The sequence below is a fragment of the Dermacentor albipictus genome, chromosome 10 (genome assembly GCF_038994185.2).
Source record: "Dermacentor albipictus isolate Rhodes 1998 colony chromosome 10, USDA_Dalb.pri_finalv2, whole genome shotgun sequence".
NCBI lineage: Eukaryota > Metazoa > Arthropoda > Arachnida > Ixodida > Ixodidae > Dermacentor > Dermacentor albipictus.
The window spans coordinates 3,635,347-3,651,742 of record NC_091830.1 but is presented as its reverse complement, the minus strand read 5'-3'; the positions used below and the strand labels follow the sequence as shown (position 1 = coordinate 3,651,742).

The 16,396-nt window shown below is 52.0% G+C and overlaps 1 protein-coding gene across 2 annotated transcripts in view; it reads right to left on the bottom strand.

The window, feature by feature from the left end:
- Positions 1-16,396, bottom strand: part of pxb — a 408,186-nt gene that overhangs the window by 266,982 nt on the left and 124,808 nt on the right. The gene's annotated exons all lie outside the window — the stretch shown is intronic.

Genomic DNA, 16,396 nt, shown 5'->3' with positions numbered 1-16,396 from the left:
GTCCTAGTTATCAAAGTGTCAATGAGGCATTTGTAGGCACTGCCAAACGACATCTAAGTGTGGTATTTTCAGCGACGCACTAGTTGCGCGCAAATTTTTTCCGGCTGGTAAAGAACACCACGAAGTATGAAAAACATCACGCGACTGCGCTCCCGCCCGCGTCATAAAGCAGCGCTTTCAAATAAGCTGATTGAAAGCAACTGATTTGCCTGTCGCAAACTCACAGCGCATCGCCTTGATAATGGTATACGGAAGGAGCTCCAACTGCAGGCTTCGCGGCTATTCCTTCGTCTCATTTCTACGTCACACTTGTTATCCGTCTCTCAAGGTCAACTGACCACATTGATAACAAAAGCCCCTTGACAACGTGGCCGAAGCGCCGCTCTCACCACGCACGAGACGCGAAATGCAATGAAATGGGCACAGAATTTAATGACCGTTTTATTTTTGATGAGAGTGTATACGGGCTGCAAAGACAAGCTCGTGGCAATAATAAAAGCGAATAAACAAACTGGGAAGCGACCCACGTGTAGAGAAAAGGCGAAACCGATGCGTTCAAGAAAGGAAATGTATACCACTTTTAAATGAGCCCAATTGGCGATCAGGACGTAAGCACACACACAAAAAAAGAAATAACAGAAAAGGAAAACCATCACATTTCAGTATGCCTTCATTATATGCGAATTCGTAAGCGCCGTTGATGCCTAGAGGACGTGTTCGAATAGGTGTCCTTCTGCTGCTACGCAGTACTGAGTCCTTTTTATCCCATCTTCCGTGGCTTTATTGATAACCGATGCTGGAATTCTACGGCAAACATCCGTTATCCTTGCGTTGAGATCATCTGACATCATCATCTCGATCATGTAAACACGATATTTCACATAACCCCAAAGGAAGCCGGCAATTCACAGGCCTTTCAATTTATTGCGCATGAAAAGTCGGATGAAGCCAGTTTCGTGCTCGGCTGCTGCTGTGTGCTGGCGCCAATCAATCAATCAATCAATCAATCAATCAATCAATCAATCAATCAATCAATCAAGTTTATTTTCGCGCTATGTACAGCGAAAGAAAGGTGGAACCCCGCCTATGGGCCCACGCATGACAAATTGTTGCTCCACGTCCGCGGTGGCGAGAACCGCCAGAACCGGGTCATCAACAGCTTCGCTGTAAAGACGAGCCCACCACGGGCCAAAGCCGAGAGCGTGCGTCAACGAAAAGGCACGGTCGCTATACGCCCGCTGTGCGTGCACGTGACTCCTTCGCCGACACGAGAAGCGCTGGACGAGCGAGTGCAGTGTTCCGCCGATATCACGTCTACGCGCGTGCACACACGCGCGCACACACACAGGGGCGTGTCCCAGCCACCGCAAACAGTGCAACGCGGCGCTTAACCCCAATGACTCGACGACGTGGCGGCGTTTACGGCCGCCAACGACCCAATTGCAGGCCGACAACGAGGCACACCGCACCGGCGCACAGCACACAACGGCCAGCGGGACCTTTTGCAGAGGCGCAATTACCCGACGTCGCCGCCGGCAGATAGACTGCGGCGCCGACGTCGTCCCGCGGCGGAAAGGCGAGCCGGACGGACAAACTGGCCGCGCGCGCCGCATGACACAAAGCCGGCGGACCGGTCAGCGCGGCTCGCCCAGCCGCGCTAATCGACGCGCATATCAACAGCGCACACGCCGGCACCGCAGCCGAGAACAAAAGACGGGGAGAGGTCAGCAAACGCCTTCGCGCCGGCGTTATCGCGAGCGCGTGCCCGCTGCTGCGTGCGTGCCCGCGTGAGGTACCTTTCGGGCAACGTGCGCACCGAGCACGCGGGGCTGGACGAACGCCTCGCGAGCCTCCTCGCGGTGGGAACTGCGCGCCCCCGAATGAACGCTCGGCGCTTTCGTTTTTCTTCGGGGTATCTTGGCGGTTCTCTCTATTCACCACGCGTTCCTCGGAGCTCCGCGCCGAGATCCCTACGAACGGGCTTCGAAGAAGAGAGAGAGAGTCTGAACTAAAGGCCCGCAGCACGGTCTAAATCTGATGGCACTGCGTTCAGGACTGTTTGGTCGTGCTTATAAGTGGTAGTGCAGGCACATCTACTGACAGTTTGGCCGACAAACGGCGCGGATTCAGCAGTTATAGCCGTCGATGGATTTTCGGTGAACCGACAGATATGGCAGAGCGCCAAAATTCGGAATGTGCGCGTTCCTTAAGAATCACTATGCGGGCGATGCTTCAAGACGGCCATGAATGCTCACTGGTTATACATATTGGCCTCGAGCTCCACCACTGGAAAAGCTGGCGCCACCGTCGGCGTGACGTGCTAGGAGGGATCACGTGGACATAGCGGCCGCGTCGGCTGCTTCGGGCGCGCCGAAGCGAGCTGAAAACGAGTTTAAATTCCCTCGTACGCTGCGGTTTTCATTTAGTGGCGAAATTTTCCCGCTTCGAGTGTCTCCTTTACAACGCTTGAAAGCACTACAATAGGTAGTGGCTGCCTTTGAAGGCGCGCGACATGGTAGGCTACTGCTCGGTGCCGCAGGGCCGGACGCACGTAACGGAGGCCGGTGTCAGCCTTATTCACACGTAGCCGCAGGACAAGAAGCTGTGTGAAGCTTGGCTCGCGAAACATAAAACCGGCAAACAGTCATCGGCTACAACTCGGGTATGCAGGAAGCACAGACGCGAGGAAGATTTCTGCTACGGCGCCCGGTCTGCGATGTTCTGAAAACGCGCACTGAGACGCACGCCCGAGTCCGCTGCCCGACTAATGTCACAACGGTTTGGTCTATGAACTTGTCGATGCTATAGATACTGGCAAGTTCAGTGGAGTGGAAAGGCAGCGGTAAGCAGCACATTTAAAGAAAGCATGGCATATGGTCATGTTTGTGTTATGAATTAATGCACTGGATTACAAAAAAGGAGCAGCGGGAAATTGCACGCTGAGAACGCCGATAAACATACAGTGCGACGCAACTCGAGAAATAGTATCGAAAGGTCAAAGAATTTTGAAGAAAAAAAAGATTGAATCGTCGCGACGGCACATCACAGTCCCCCCCGTAGGCGTCGAAGTCTCTACAATGAAATGATTTTTGAACAGCTCTGATAGCGCCCACGCAACAATGGTTGCTTGTATACTGTCAAATGCTCATATTCTGCGGCCTAAAGTTCATGGCACGGTGCGAAAACGCGCGCGCGGAGAAAGCGAAACAGTGCGTGGACAAGCATGCAGACGCGCAGTCGGTCGCTGCGAATCTGCGCGATCGCTGCATTGAGGCTTCATTCTATTACGCTCCATTTAGTTATACAAACACTGTAAGAACATATTTCACATAGTTTGCCTTCAGCGTTTACCTACCTTTCACGCAAGAAGCCGGTACGGGAGACTCCATCGCGGCGACCGCGCGCAGTGGCGTTCACTGTACGTATTCGGTAAAGAGATAGCGACTGTAAACGATTGTGTGCTTTCAGTTTGCCCAAGATTATTATTTAGACAGTAAGAAACTTCTCTCGTTTCGAAAGTACTTACAGAAATGTCCGGGAAAGCTCGCGCGTGGTGTGTTCAGTGAGCGCTGACAGCAAACCCTATGAGGAGCGCGCCACGTGATCCCTCATACTACGCCAGCGAGGCGCTTCCGATAGAGGGCGACTCCGTAACTCCTCGCCGCCAATATATGTGGAGAGCCGAAACACGTCTGTCTTTGGCAATGCATGTCGTCTTAAACAGATAAAAATCTACAGCACCCGCTGCAGGCCACGATGCCAACGGGAAATGCTTTCGCGAAGTGGGCTGAGTCCATTCACGGAAGCCAAAGCCCGAACTGCTCGACAGTGATCATACACGACGTTCCCAATTTGTGCGCCGCTGCACACGGCATCGTAAGGGAGTCGCGCTACGGCCAAGACGGACGGTCCTCGCGAGAAGCAGCGACGGCCAAGACGCACAAATACGCGCTCATTAGTATGCATCATTCGCGATCCTATAAAGCCACGCGCCTTAACGAAACGTGTGTAGGCACGCTCGTGAACGGGCAAGCCGGCCAGGGAGAGCGAGAGAAATGCTGTCCCGAGCGTTCGATTTCAGGCGAGTCGGACACCTCGGTTATAAACTAGACAGCGAGCGCCGAGCGAGCCTTAATTCCGTTAAACACGAGCACAATGCAGCCTCGAATTCAATGGCCGACCCAAAAGAGCGCGCACTCGCCAGTGGTGCGTGCGTATATTGTGTCGGCCGGTCAGCCGCTCCGAGACGCGCACTTTTCTCGGCGCGCAAAGCAGCTCGCCACGAGCCGCTATCAACCCGGGGCCGAGCCTCGCGAACAATAGCGGCCGAGCGGCTATCCACCGAGGCGGCAAGAGGCGAGCAAGCTTCTTTCACGGCGTCGTCGACCCCGCGATGAACCGATGGCACCGTTTCGCCTCCTCGGCACAGCGGCACTGGTTATACGTGCTAAGTCGCTCACGAGAGCGCGATAGAAAGGAGCGCCATTCGAAGGACTCCCGAGCGCACCAGCGCCCGCCCACGTGCGAGCTATTCGTTAAACGCGAGCGTGTGCCTGCATTTGGTAACGTACGTCGCACAGCTCGCCTCTCTCACGAGAGAGAGAGAGCGGACGATGCGAAATCGAGTGCGACCAGAACACCAAGAAAAACTGAGCTTTCCTCGAAGCTGAGTAATGCGGGGGTTACGGTTCTGCGCGCTGTGCCTGACATGCGCAGTACAACAATTAATGCGCGTGCCCGCGAGCGACCCTTAATTGAGAGAGTGCGCGCGTTGCACCAAAATCCCCCCGAGGTGTGTGCCAGGCGGGCACAGCTCTCCGCTGCACTTTGTGCCTCTCGCTGTAGACTGACCACCTCAGCGTTCCTCGCGCTTCTGATAGCGATGCGGTGAAGCAGCCCTCCTCGGATGCTGCGCGCGGTTCATTCAGCGAAGCTCGTCGGCGCCGTGGCCCGAAAGCAGCGCCTGTCGGCGATTAGCGACAAAGCCTGCAGCGCCGAAGATTAACTATGCCCGGTTGGGAGACGCCCCCACCCCTCCTTGCACCCCGTTGTTCGCCAGCGCGCCAAACGGGGCCACCGCCGGCGTCCTGATTAGGGCGCCGAGACGCTGCGCCGCCATTTCGCCTTAAAGCCCGGCTAACGGACCGTGCCAACAACGGCGGCCGCGAGCTTCCGTTTATCCTGGGCGTAAGTGAAATTGAGATAGAAGCCCCGATTGTCGCTCGAAACACGCATGCGGTATACAGCACGATGCGCGCAAGACTCGCACGACGACGAGGGGGGAAAGTGCGCGATGCTTCCTGGAAGAATGCCCACCAAAACATTAGCGTGCATCGACGTTGCAGCGGCTGTATGTGCACGCACGAATAGGCGGTTTGAGAGCCGAAGCCCGCATTAACTCGGGCTACTCTGTAGCAAAGCCCCCCCCCCCCCCCCCTTGTGCAGCAGCAAGAATGCCATTAGACTTGAGCTCTGACGACGTGCAACGAGTAGTCGACAAAAGGCCGTTTAACTCGAAACTGAGATGCGTCACAATTGAGGCCTAACGATCAACGTTGATCTCTTCTAACCCTTCATTCGGTTGTTTTTGCTCAGGTGTAACTCTTTGTACTCATTGTACGAAGAATCGTAATGCTTGGAATACGTTTTTGATTGAGTCAGGCATGAGGGTTCTGAAACGCACGTCATTTACTTTTAGTATTCTTGAACTGGTGTCGTTCGCATTTGCTAATGTGACGGTAATCTATAGTGGAAAAACCGACGCGGTGAAACTTGCCGCGCATTTCCTATGGCAGCAAGCCTTAAATTATACGGACACACGTAAAAGAACATGGGAGGTCGTCTGTAATGCCAAAGCTTCGCACATTCTAATGAGTCTAGATAAGCTTCCTTTGCAATGTAACAGAAGCACTCGAACGGTCGATGTTTTTCGAAACGAGCACGCAGAAAAACCGCAGGAGGAGAACGCGCGACCAAGTACAGACGACATTCCACTTCTTTGCAGTGTGTTAGCATCTCGCAAAGTGATGGTTCCATGCAAGCATTGTGCCCGGCGGTTCAACATTGAATTTTACATATTATAAGCATAACTGTTACCCCGACGAACGCTCCAAGGAGCAGCGCACGTTTGCAAACACACAAGGGTAATGTCGACGGATGCAACAGTATTGAGTAGTTACCGCACCCTGATGACTCTTAACATAAGAAATGCTAGAACGGAGATGCGAAACCACATCAGAAAGTGTACATGTAATTCCTTCCACGAGAAAAGAGCTACACAGCGCAAACACGCGGGGACGTCTGCACGCACGTGAACTTCCGCGTTGCAGAAACTTTGCATATCTCGACCGAGAAGGAAGAGTGCCAGCTTCGAGTGCTGCTGCTCAAGGTTGTCTGCCGCGATTAAAGCGGATGTCGCTGCGTGTCCGGAAAGGACAACACGGCGGCGACGAGCACTCACGGAGGGGCGGGCTGCAGGAGAGCTGCGCCGTGTTGCACGTTCGGCTCTCCCTAAATTCAAAGCGAGTCGGCAGGCGCGCCCGCGCGGCGCTGCTTCGCAAAGGGACATGGGGGGAGTGCGCGGCAATCCTGGCTCATTTGCATGAAACACGAAAACGCTCCTGCGCCGACGTCTCGCTCGCGCTTCGGGGATGCCTGGTAGCGAGGAACGCCGGGCTCGCGCCACGACTCGTTTTAATGCGAGAAGGGAGGAACCCTTTGGCTTCGCCGAGAACGACACCGCGCTGCACCCGCCGTATATCCAGACGCCATCTCTAAGGTGCACCGCAGCGGGCGCCACTACGCGCGAGCAAGTATAGTGCTGCGCACAGGCGGCCTCCACCCCCGGTGCAGGCAATTTCGAACGGGGGCTACACTGAACACCGGACATATACCCGAAGTACCAGTGCAGGTGCACTGTGATCCACCGCGGTACGGGCGATTTCGTCAAAACCCTCATTCAGACGTCGTTCATTGATGCTAAGGGCACGGTACTGCGCGCAACCGCGGACGCATGACGCTGCAGAGCACCACGTTGACAGTGCGGAGTTTTCCAAGTGCTATCATACGGTCGTCGTAATTGAAGTTCGCAAATGACCTATCGACGGCTGCACAAACAAAAACCACGAACATAAAAGGCCATTTCTCGAGTTTATCTGTAGTGCGGTAAGCTGCAAACCGTCAACTGCGATTTAATACTTGCGAAGCCGCACCCCCCTCCCCTCCACCCAGCCGAACAAGGTGGCTTCGGCGCTGGTGCTCTGATCTTGGCCTACGTGCAATCATTTTGACCTTGCCAAGCTCGTTTTCCTTTCACGCGTGGGCACGTCCCGGCGATTGTACATCGAGCAGGCAGCTGCAACTGTCCGCCGTGCCTATCCCGATTGGCTGAACAAGCAACTACACCGCGGCTCCGCTGCACGGCACGAGCGAGGCCACCACGCCAGTTGCTCCTCCTCCCTGGGAGCGCAGATGGCGAGAGAGCCCAGAGAGGCCCGCGCTCGTCTTCTCTGAAGCCGGGACGGAGCGAGATGAAACCGGCTCCGCCCATTTCGTACAACGCCGTGTCGAAATCCAGGGAACACGCACGCAGTCTACAATCGCTCCCGAATGATCGCAACTCGTAAACCGAGCCTACGGTTTCTCTGCGCGGCTCAACTCTTTTCGGTCCCTTTTCTCTCTCTGTCTCTTTGCTCACAGGAACAGCTTTTCGAAAAAAGAAAAAAAAATGAAAAGCAGAAAAAAGAAACGAAGCACGCGCTGCTCCGAAGGAAAGCGCATTGCGCGCGACCCGCGAAACATGCAGCGAATAATACACACCGAAAAAACCGAACGAGCTTGCACCGCATGCATCCCCCTTCTCGAAGTGGATGCATCTGCGGCTCGCCATCAAAGCTGCCTCGCTACATAAAAGCCCCGCAACGTTGTGCAACGGGCGGCTTGTCGTAGTCGCCATGCGAGCGTCAGCCTCCGACTGACATCCAAGGATAGCATCGGCTTTAAATACCTCGATGCCTTCAAAGCCACACGTTTAATAGCACAGAGGCTGCAGCAACCGTTCACGTGCAAAACGTCACCACACCGGTGCGCGACTTCGGCGAGACGTGCGCAGAAGGCGCGGCAATGCAGGGGCCTTTCTGCTGTGTGTCGGAATGAAAACATGCCCGCTCTTTGCGGCCAAGCGAATGACGCCCGCCTCGCACCGTGAAGCTATGCGGCGCCGCGCCGCGAGGTGTCTTCCGAAACGTTACCGAAGGACACGAACGCCATCAAAAGGCTGCGAGGGCAACACTGAAGGCGCACCTTACGAAATGCACACAGATTTGCCCGCGTATGGGTAAAGTAAGCATGTGATATTTCTCGTTTTCTTTTTTTTTTTTTCTCCACGGCGCCTCTCCGATGCGCTCTCGTTTGTTTCACACAGGCTTGGGAAGCGCACTTACACAGGTTTCGAAACAGAACTGCGTCTGCTGAACCAATGACAGGCGCAGTGGAAGAGGGATACCAAAGGATGACTTAACTCGGACCGTACATAGCTGCCTAAAGCTTTGACTTGTCACGGTGCCGAAATGCACAACAAAGTACAGAAGGAATCGAACACCGCTGGCTTACCCAATAATGCACACAGAAAAAAGAAGAAAGAAAAGAAGAAAAGCGCATAGTCACATTGGAGCGCGGATGGCGCATGCTCGTTTCCAAACACCCAACGGGTCCGGCTCGGAATGGCAAGGTTGTATGCAAATGTGACGACAGGCACCTCTTCGGGGTTCGGAAAGGGCTTCCCATTTCAAGAAGGGCGAAGAATTAAATAAAAGGAGAAAAAGAGAGCGCCACGGCTCGGGACAATTGGGATCGCTTTTAAGGGGATTTCTTCCCTCTCTCTTGAACCTGCGCCTTATTTAACTTTTTCGTTCGTTTTCTCCCCGCCATATCACCGGCTACGCTGGCTGAAGACGGACACGAATTCCTTTTTTCCATGATCGATGCAGGGAAGGCGGAGACTGTTCAGCTGTGCTAAGTCTGCCTTCTAAAGTCGTGCAGCGTTCCGGAATCTGGCGTCAACCAGCGAGGCATTCGTCTGCTCTCGAAATTGGTTGCAGTAGAGGCTGCAATGAGCAAACAAAATCGTGGTTAGGTGAATCGCTGTACGCCAGTTAGTGTTCGTGACGGCGTTACGAGGACGTCAACTACACTGTCCACTAGTTACGTTTACTTGCGACGAGCCAGAGGCAAAAGCGTAGTGTCGCCACCCCGTCCTTCCCTTTGACAGCGCTCCATATGACCGTCTACTATAGAGGACAGTCATAAGAAGACACCAACCAAGCCAAGTTAAAATTTTCCTGAAGATATCACGATATGAAACTGCAGATATGGCCACCCCGTAGGGGCGGCCATACGTGCAATTTGCGACGGCACTTCGGCGAGCTTAGTTTCTCATACCCGAAGGGGGAAGGCGGCCCATGGCTTCAGTGACCCAGCGTGAGCTCGTTGTGCGGCTGTGCTTAACCGCGCTTAATCTACGTGGGGAGCTAAGCCATCCCATGAGCGAGTGCGCGAACGTGCCGTGGTAAGCGCATGCTTCCCGCAACGTACACAAACGCGCTCTACAAGCGCTGTCGAAGCCCCTCAAGCACGCGCGTGTGAAGGCCTTATAGCTTTACGAACGGTGCACAGTTTTACCGCGGCACGGTGTAGCTCGGCGCCGAATAGCGATGAATACGGAATTCCTTCGGATCGCACTCGTCACGGTGGACTCTGCGAAGCAAATGCGTAGAAAACGCATCCGAATACGACGCCTTTTCATTTCCACCAGTCCGCGTCAAATTCGGCTGCGTACTCGCTTCCCATTTTTTGTTTTCTTTTCTTCGGCTTGCAATACCATCGTCCCACATTTTCCAAACAGCGCCTGTGCTATCCTTGTTTGAGCACCAGGACGAAGTTTATTCGCATAATCAGCTGCCGGAAGGTACGGAGAGGAGTAGTAATAAACGGCTGGCGTGCCATCCTCTAGCAACTTCGCTCGTATTAAGTCCGATGAAATTCGGTTCCCGACTTCTGCGCCGCCGATGTGCATCGCCTTTCGAAACGTTCACTGCCCCTTCCTGCGTTAGCATAGAGAGGTGTACGCGGTGATGCTGGCGATCCAAATGTAGAACCCTGGGACCACTGTGCACGCGTGGTACGAGCGTATAGCGCACGAATGCACCTTCGGTTTCCAAAATTGTCTGGCTTGATGGTGTCAGCAAAAGTGGCGCAGAACAAACACGTGCACCGGCGGCGCACAACATTGCAAAATTAACAACAACAAAAAAACAGCTATGAGTGAGCGAGAAAACTTTATTTCGAATCAGAACGGTTCGCGTCCGGCGAGTTAGTGGGCTGGGGCACCCGCCGAGGTTACGGCCAAGAGTTCTCGCCTCTCGGCGGCTTCCTTGGCCCGCTGGACTGCCCAGAGTTGGGCTTCTAGGGATGAGCAGCGCGGCCTGCCATCGCGCGCGGAGGCTGTCGATGGAGGCTTCGCTCTCATTGGCCTGTATTAGTGCCTGGCATTCCCGTAGGATGTGTTCTTGCGTGGCTCTGGTGACACACACTTTGCATCTATCTGTTGTGCATATGTGTCGATAAATAGCGTGCATTAGTATCGGGCTCTTGTATGATTTGGCTTGCGACCTAGTGAGTTGTGGATGGGGTGGTGCATAAGTGCATCTTTGCATCATGTTTGCACCCGTCACTTTATGTGGAACAAGCATGCCCTTTGCAAATTGTTAACATCAGCCAAATTTATGTCGACAGCAGGACGAAGGCGTCACTCAGCAATTTCTAATTACCCTTGTCGTTTGACAGCCGAATACGTAAATGCAATTCCTTTACTACAAATGATATCACACTACATCATAATACTATTTATGATACATGTGAATATAATTTACATACTGCGTACCATCGATTGATCTCATTTGCACGTTCCGGACGCAATAATGGGCGCATTAATGCTCATGCATTGGCCAGGTGCCCATGTTTCCCCCCTCTAAGGCTCAGGAAAGTCTGGCATCGCGGTGGAAAGATCCTTGTTCGGAAAGAAGAAGGTCATACTGCACATGTGGTAAAGCACGCAACTGACCTCAACAACCTAGTGTAATGAGTTAATCTGTACGTCATCAGTTCACCATGTCCAGTCCAGATTGGGTATCTCCTACCGAGTTTCTTAATTGCATCGGTTTGGAACACAGTCTATCCACTAAATGTTTTCGTTTAAACTGTCAGTCTGCTCGAAGCAAACATAATGAGCTAGATGTATTCTTTAGCAGCCTTAATTTTCAGTTTGACTTCATTATGTTGTCTGAAACATTGTATAATCATTGCTAACTTGTTTGGCATTTGGATGATTATCAATGTTTCAGTCAATTCAGGACCACCTCTCGCGGTGGTGGTGTTAGCTTACTTGTTCGCGATAGTATTAATGTTGACTACATCGAAGAAGTCCCATGCGTCACCTATGATTACGAAGCTCTATCATTTCTGTGTGGCAGATGCGTCCACTCAGTATTTTATCGTCCACCGGGTGAGGATATTACCGCCTTCCTTCAGTTTCTTCGAAAACTTCTTTATATATGTTTCTATGTACAAGTATGACGTCATCTGGGGCGGCGATTTTAACATTGATATGTTAGCCGATACTCGCTTGACTCGTGAATTTCGTATCTTGCTTCAGTCGCACTGATTCTCCCTCCAGTGTTATCTCCGCGCCAACGCGAGTATCCTACGTCGCGTCCACTTGCCTGGATCTGTTTATAACTAATGTTTCCAAGGCCTCTATAAAGGCCGGCGTTTTCTCGTGCAGGCTGAGCGACCACATGTTAATCTTTTTCTGTCTTAGACTATGCACCAAAAAGAAAGGACTGCGACTTTCCCCAAGCCAACTGTTTACCCCAAATCGTCTAGAATCTTTTCGCACTCAAATCCAATGACCCAACCGGAGCGATGTATATGCCACGCAGTATGCCGAATCAGCGTTTGAGAAATTTCTGCAGATTTTCAGCACGTGTTACTAGGAAAACGTTACTCTGCAAACGAAAAGCAAGCGATCTTCGCATAATCGCAAGCCATGGATCACGGATAAGCTGTTTCGCAAAATGAGTTGAAAAGCATACTCTTTAATAAATTTCTGAAGTCGCGTAATACAACCGATCTACACATATTTAAACGTTACCGTAATAAGCTCGCAAATGAGCTTCGGAAAGCTAAGACCTCCTCCGAATATGAATACTTCATGTCTTGTCAAAATGACAGTCATAAACTTGGAAAAAACTAAACATTATGTTAAACCGAGTGTCGTTCTCACATACAAGTGTTGAGATATTTAAAGACGACATTAGTATTCCCAATGAAATACTGCCCGATTGATTTAATAATTATTTTATCAGTGCAGCCGGCATAAGTGTAGATAGAAATGCGGATCGCTATGTTCAGGCCAGATGCCCCGATAGTATTTTCTTATATCCTACTAATGAATCTGGGTGAATTGACTTATTTTCCAAGTTACGAAATACGATATTGTGTGACATTGATGGTATACAGATGACGCCTGTAAAATACGTCTTAGACATCGCACCTGTTCTAGCACACGTTTATAACCTCCGGCCGTCTGCTATCTAGGGTATTTCCTACTAAAGTGCAGATAGCTAAAGTACTTGCTCTGTTTAAAAAGGCTAATAAAACTAAGCTATTAATTACAGACCTATCTCTATAGTTCTAATATTTTCAAGAGGACTTGAGAAAATAATATTTCCATGGATTTCAAATTTCTTAGAAAAACACAACCTGTTAACTGACCGTCAGTATGCTTTTCGAAAAGGAAGGTCAACCCAGCTTGCTCTACAACAAAAAGAATCGATTTTGAGAAACTTTACATTAAACCTGCTCACGCTTGGGGTCCTAATCGACTTCGGCAAAGCATTTTACTCTATTAATCATTACCTTTTATTGAAGAAGCTAGGGTACTATGGTATTCGTGGTATTACTTTACGTATAGTCAAATCTTATTTCAAGCAGCGGAGTCAACTTGTTGAAATAAACGGCGTCTGCTCCCAGATCAAGCAAGTTGGAGTTCCCCAAGGGAGCATATTGGGCCCCCTTCTTTTCCACGCACACCCGCCCCGAACACCGTAGAGGCAGGCGTGCTGCACGTGCATTGGCACTGCACCGAGCACACGGCAACGACCGCAACACTTTCTGTACAGACGCCACGTGCTACCCCGACATTACAGCTAAGGTGGCAGCGGTGGCCGACTGGAGGGGCGAAACAGTGTTCCCAGACACAATACAAACCGACAACTGCACGGAAACGGAAGAATGTGCCATAGCTCCCACCATCAGAGCTCAACCGCCAGGTAACATATATTCTTACAGATTCCCAGCAAGCATGTCCAAACTACGCACAATGCTGGACTTCCCCGACGGCTCATAAACTGCTACATAACAACCAACATATCCCCCTAGTTCACCTAGTTTGGGCACGTGGATATGCCTCTCTCCCAGGCAATGCGCGCGCGTTCATGCGACAGCCCAAGGCCTCACTCTCCGGGCGCCGGTGGAAGGCCAGTCCAACCCAGACAAGGTGGAAAACATACCACTTACATACACGTATATACTACAACACTACAGGCTATCCCATAGAACGTTCCCTTCACCACACGTGAAACTAAACCATGCAGATGCAGCGTCTTGGTGCCAGCTCCAGACTAATACGTTCCCCCCCCAGCCTTGCTCTCCGCCACACTTCTTACCCTACCGCGTATCCCGACAAATGTCCTTTCTGGGGAGGCCACCCAAAGTTCTACCCATCTACGTGGGAACGCTCCAAACCACCTGGCCTTCCTACAATACCCAATGCCTCCCGAGCTCAGTGGGAAGCCGCTCTTTCCAGCACAGCCTTGGACGACCAGCGATACCCGATTGAGACCGGGCCAGCCGGATAGCAGCAGCAGAATGGGGCTCTGGGATGAGAGCTCCACCCTCTGGGACTTACAAAATAACAAATAAAGTTCTCTACTACTACTACTACTACTACTACTACTACTACTACTACTACTACTACTACTACTACTACTACTTTTACCAACCAAAGAATGGCAGACTTATTAAGAGCTAGCATCGTCCATAATTTTCTTGTGTCGCTCGTAGGGAAGAAAAAGAAAGCGTCAGAACTAAGCGTGGACGCTTGACCCGGGGTATAATAAGCATGAGCTCGGAGACTACTCATGACATCTAGGCCAATACAGAGCTTTATAACTGGGGACCCAAGCGGACCCAAGAAAATTGCGGGCCGCAAGTACGCACGCGCAGAACTCAGGCCTGTCTTGGGCTCATGGCGTTCGCGTTGACCCAAGGCCCAAAAATCGAAAACTATAGTGTGCGTCACCAAACCGTCTTGGGCTAAAGCGGCATACTTAATTCGTATCGCTGACACAGTGATTACGTTTATTACATTTATTTATTTGTCCTTCTTCCGAAAAAAGAAATGCAGCCTGTTCGTTTTCAGTTGTAAGAAAAACTTACTTTTTTTTTCAAGCACCTTTTATTTTCCCTACAGCGGCATCCCAAGCGCTCGACCCAACGCTGTCCGCGTTTGACCCAATTCTCAAGCTCTGCTGCTGCTCTAACCCCACGAGCAAGCAGCCTATCCAACGTGGCTTGGGGATTCGCAGTCCTCGGTCCCAAATTGTGGAGTTCTCTAATACCTTCCAACGCAATCTTGATCCCAATAAATACGTGGAGGCCAACGTGACCTGGTCGCGAGTTGCGTCGAATTCGAAAGACGCCGAGCAGCAGCGACGATCGAGAACGCCCGTTGCGCACACTTGGCTCCGCGCGGTGACGACGCCAAGTGTGCCACGACCATGAGCCCCCAGGTTTCTCGTTCGCTCAGGAAACGCTCGAAGCTCACAGTGGCCGGCATTGCAGCGCAATCCACGAGGAACACCGTGTAGTCTGCGACTGCGGGCGACGACGGGACGAAAAGGGGTCGCGAATACGGACACTGTTGTCGCCTCGCCGGAAAGATCCACAAATGGACGAGCAGCTATGGCCTCCGCTGTCATAACAGTATTGGCTATCATGATTAGGCACACTGCAGTCGCCAGCAAGTCACGAGGTGTTCTTAGCTGAGCGCAGATTTGCTAACTCGCAGTCCGATTGGGTGGTGCCACCTATAGTCGCACAACGATGCACGGCTGAGTATTGGCGCGCTGCTCTACGCGGTGCTTCGATCGGGGAAAAAAAAGTTAGGCAGCACACCAGTTCCTGGCCGAGGGGCGAAAAATGGGAATGCTACACGGCGGCGTCGTGATCGCTCGCGGCCCCGGCGATGCATTCCGTTCACGTTCGGCCCGCCCTCATAATTCGGTAGCTTTTATGCCCGTCTCACGCCGTCCTGTCGAGGACGCCACTTAGCGATTGTCTGAATTGGACGCGACAGGGAGAGGCCAATATGGAGCCAGAAAGGAGAGAGCGAAGGTCGCGTTGCTCCAAAACGTCCCGTCTCCCAGTCGGCTATACACGCCACGATTGTGCGGGCGGCCCCGGTACAATGGCGGCGAAAGCCTCCGCTGATATACATAAGCGGGGAGCGTCACCCGCGAACAAGAAGCTTTCTTGCAGGAAAACGATGCAGCATTGTGGAAGCCGGACACGTACCAGGAATTTCAAGACAGCATACAGAAACACTGTTTCCATAATGCTCTCATTCATGGCTAAATTATCCAACTCCGGAGAAGGGTAAAACAGACTTAGTTTTTGTAGCGCGTTCTGTGTTCAAAACAGCGCGCTACAAAAACTAAGTATGTACAAGCAACTAGCCCCAGTCGCAGCACTGCTCGTAGAACAGACGGCGGCGCAAAGTACGCCAAGTGAATGATCGCTTTCGCGCGCTTGTTTGGGAAAAGGACAACAGAAGCATATTCGCCTGATGCACAGCTGATTGTTAACACACTCAAAGGATTTGGCAAAGACGAAGCCATTAGAAGCTGTCAGCACAGCATAGAGGCAAGAATAAGCGTTGCCTGGAAGAGACGAAAGCTAGTGAACAAGTGTCCATAGAGCAGGAAATTACACGCTCTGTCTGCAGAAGACCTGAGGTGACGCCTGAGTATCTATCGTGTCCTCTTTGTGAGGTTACGCACGCAGAATTATCGCCCACGTAAGAGGACACTTCTTCGCACACTGTCAGCGTCTACAATGCTGCACAGTTTTAATGGGATACAGTGCTGGCACATCCAAAACCAGGAACCTCGCATCGAAGCCTCGGAGAAAGGAAGCAGAAGGAGACCGGCGGCACGTTCAAAATACCACCGTGCGAGCAGCGCCGGTGTCGGCTCTCCGACAGTGAGGAGCGCACAGA